We start from the raw sequence: 4,393 nt of genomic DNA, 5'->3' as shown, positions 1-4,393 counted from the left end.
AAAAAAAAAAAAAAAAAAAAAAAAAGAAGGAATACTCTCTCTCTCACACATGCACACAAAAACATAGGGACATACACACAAACATATGTGTGTATGTGTTTATTATGTACAATAAACAGAGATCATAAAGCACCTATGCTTTAGTTTGTTTTGTTTTGATTTACTTTGCTATTTTTGGTTTGCCCTTACTCCCACATATTCCTCTCCATCACTTGTGTTTGTTTCTGGTGATCACTACAGGATAAAACATCTCCACATTTTTATCTAGAGACAATGAGAAATGTAATTATTTTATAGGTTATATAAGTTAGTTTATTGCGTATATATAGCTTCCTGTTATATGTAGAAAGTAACCATGATAAGAATTCCTATACCTGTTTCTAACTATAATCCAATTTATTTTATAACATTATTATAATTCAATATTTATAATTTCAAATAACAGACATATTTATCAAGTGCTTTTTAATACTTCCAAAAAACCAAACAAGTAGCAATGAGCCTTCACATCTCATTATTGTTTTATATCTGTGAGTATATTTTTAAATACTGTTGCAGATTAAAATTAAAGACCATAATTCAAAAATTAATAGACAATAAACAAAATACAGTCATAAAAATAATTGTTTCTTTGGAAGAATTTTTAATACATAAGCAGTTTCTTCTCTTAGAATACATGAATAAATATCAGAATTACTTTAAGCAGCCTTTGCTGCCTGGATGCAGACACAAGAGAAAATATGTAGCTTCTGCCACTTCTGCATGCAAATGATGATTTGTTTATGTTATTAGCAAAATCAACTGAGTGAAACCAAGCTGGATGTGGTAGAAAAATTCTGTTGGTGCATTTTTCAGAAACAGTTACATGTATATGGCAGATTCACCAGACAAAAACAACTGAATCTCTTGTTTATATCAGATTTTCTAACATACACTAAGACCTGCCTATAGACCTGGGGTCTATAGAAACTCTACAGATATCTGAGAAGATATTACAATATGTGATAGAATTCTACTAGAACAATAAAAGGCATTCTGGGAAGATCAGAGCAGTTGCACATTCAATGTAAAAGCAATCATGGAATAAGATCCCAAACGCTTATTCTTTTATGTACTTTTAAAGATAATTTTGATTCATGTGTTTTTGTCTTGATTACTTCTGTATTGCTAAGATAAAATACCATGAGCAAAGCAACTTTTAGAACGGAGGGTTGATTTCTGGGTTACTGTTCCAGAGGCATAGGAGTTATCTCCTTTACTTTAAGGGCAAAAAAGCAAGAAGATAGGTGTGGCACTAACCAGAAGCAGAGAACACACAGGGAATAGCCTCAGTCTTTTGAAACTTTAAAGCTCTCATATTTTGTCTTTTACAGTTACATATCCTAATAATCAAACAACTACAAAGTATGGAAACAAGTCAACTGCCTGTGACTTATGGAAGACAACTCCTTCAAACCAACACACTTTTCAAATGGGTATGGGTTATAGAATAAATATGCAAGTTCAGAAACAAAATAGTATTTGATATATGAATGTTATTGTTATAGGGCTGCATTAATTCACCTATGTGTATATTTATGTTATTTCATAATACTTTAATTAATTATAACATTCAAATTAAAATACTGTATGTCATTTAGAAGTAAATATGGATATTTAAAAATTCCTAGAATGGTACTAAAAACAAAGTCATACCTGGTTCTGTTAAACTCACCTCTAAAGACTTCTATGAGAATAATGTATAACATATACATCCATTGAATATGGGAGCAAGAAATGAAAAGACTGTGGGAGAAATGGTTCAGCTATATGGTTCAGATATGTCTCTTAAAAACATTAGAATATCACACTACAAAGTGCCTGAAAGTTATAATAATTGTTTAAATATTTAAATTATTTATACATATTGACATCAAGCTTGGTGAGAATTTTGAATAATAGGATTAGTACAAAAAAGAGTGGAAAAGTTGTCCAAGAAACTTATGAGAAAAAGAAAACATGTCATGAAAATTGGGTGAATTTGTTCTGATTATGAGGAGACAGTGTATCATGTAGGGTCTAAGGGACAATACAATATACAAACATGTATATTGAAAATAAAAAAAAATCTTGGGATTTTAGAAATGGCTCAATAGTTAAAAGCACGTGTTGCTCTTGGAGAGGGCCCAGGTTCAATTCTCAGTACTCACATGGCAGACCACAATGATGTTACTCCAGTTCTAAGTGTTCTTATTCCCTCCTCTGACCTGTGAGGAACCCAAATCTATAACAGTCTTCCATATAAAATATGAATAAATAACTCTTTTTTGGGGGTGGAGGAAAGGGTTTATTTAGCTTACTTCCACATTGCTGTTGATAACCAGAGGAGGTCAGGACTGGAACTCAATCAGGTCAGGAAGCAGGATCTGATGTAGAGGCCATGGAGAGATGTTTCTTACTGGCTTGCTCCCCCTGGCTTGCTCAGCTTGCTTTCTTATAAAACCCAAAACTTCCAGCCCAGGGATGGCACCACCCACAAGGGGCCCTACCCCCTTGATCACTAATTGAGAAAATGTCCCACAGCTGGATCTCATGGAGGCACTTCCCCAACTGAAGCTCCCTTCTCTGTGATAACTCCAGCCTGTGTCAAGTTGACACACAAAACCAGTCAGTACAAGGGATATCAACCTTCACCTAATATGCAGGGGCAAAATATGAAAACAAGGTATTTCCAAACATTTTTGAACTGAATACAGAGTCCTGTGCATGCTAAGCATACATTTTAACCACAGTGTTCTTAGACCCCAATTTCAATTTATTGTAGGATCAAATTTCTGAATTATCAATGGAAATTTTACCTTTGTTAGGGCTTTAAGGTTGATGAAAACTAGCCCTTAATAAATAACTCCTTAAGAAAAACAAAAATATAGAACTGATATTTTGGAAAAGATAAATGGTGAGCATTCATTGTCAATGTATTTATATATGCATATGTGTTTATGCTTAACAGATCTCTCTCTCTCTCTGTCTCTCTCTCACTCCTCCTTATATGTTGGAGGGAGAATGCTACCATGAAAAACAAATGTGTGAATTTCCTCTATTATTGAACTTTTTAAATTACTATCAATTAGTGTAAAGTACACATTCCTTACAAATAGTTCATTGTCCTTGTTTTTGTATATAAGAAAACAAGGAAAACCATGAAAAGTTTTTAACTCTCATCCAGTTAATTTAGGACTGACTTCATAATGACAGTTTATACATTTGTGAGCCAAAATTTACTGGTATGCTTGTTACAAAAAAATATGACTTAGAATACAAAAAATGAGACTGTTTTTCTCAAAATTGGAAATCAGTTGAATAAATCTTCATAATTTAACAAATTGGGAGGGATTGAAATATATAAATTTAAAGAATGGAAGGAAATATTCCTTTCTTTGTAGAATCACAATGAATAGAAAAATTGATGCCTATAGTGCTGAATCTTTGGCACTGAATCAAGGAACAGGAAAATTGGATGGTTTTACAAAGAGACCAAATTTGTCAGCAAACACCTTGACAAGGGAATAGTTGCAAATTCATAGTGATTTTCTCCCTTCAGAATATATGAGAACGCAAACAGAAACACTGCCTGCTTATCAAATGCACAACTATGGCCATCATTTTGATATAAACCACAGAACAAAATGACTTCATGGCTAGCTTGTGGTAATAATCTGATATACGTTGTGATATTTTTATAATACAAGACAAATTTGCATGTGGCATGGGACGAGGTGAGATGAGTATTTTTGTCAAATTATTTATGTTAAAATTTTGCAAACATGTTCATGATTTTAAATGACACTTTGCCTTCTCTAGATATGATCTTCCTGTTGTCTCCATTAAATGTCTGAAATTATTATTATTCACCCATCATTTCTACTTCTTTTTCACTTCTGTTACAAATAATCATAGTCTAATTACTCATCAATCTTAAGACATGACAAAGTCAGTGTAACATCTAGATTTCTCTGTTATTTTTCTCAAATTTCAATGCATTTTGTGAAAGTAATCAATCATGTAGATTTGGGATAAATCTCTAATCATCACCAAGTGAGGGATATTACTCTTTCTCAGGATGATAAATAACAACAGAATATTTTTATGTTCAAAGATTTCCATATTTTAATACTATGTGGTTGCTCTAACCCATTAACAATTACTTCAATGTGAAAACATTCATATAAAATTCTTCCAATATTTCCAACTACAAGAACTAAAAATTATTATTGTTGCACAATTCAGAAATGTTTATTTAGTAAATGCATTTTCTATACTTTGTATACTTGTTTCATTAAGTAATGAACTTGGTTTTCTCTGATTTGAAGTATTATCCTCTTCTCTGATAATTGCTTTAATTTGTGAAAAACAG

This window comes from Mastomys coucha, unplaced genomic scaffold (genome assembly GCF_008632895.1).
Source record: "Mastomys coucha isolate ucsf_1 unplaced genomic scaffold, UCSF_Mcou_1 pScaffold1, whole genome shotgun sequence".
NCBI lineage: Eukaryota > Metazoa > Chordata > Mammalia > Rodentia > Muridae > Mastomys > Mastomys coucha.
Note: the sequence above shows the minus strand (reverse complement) of the source record.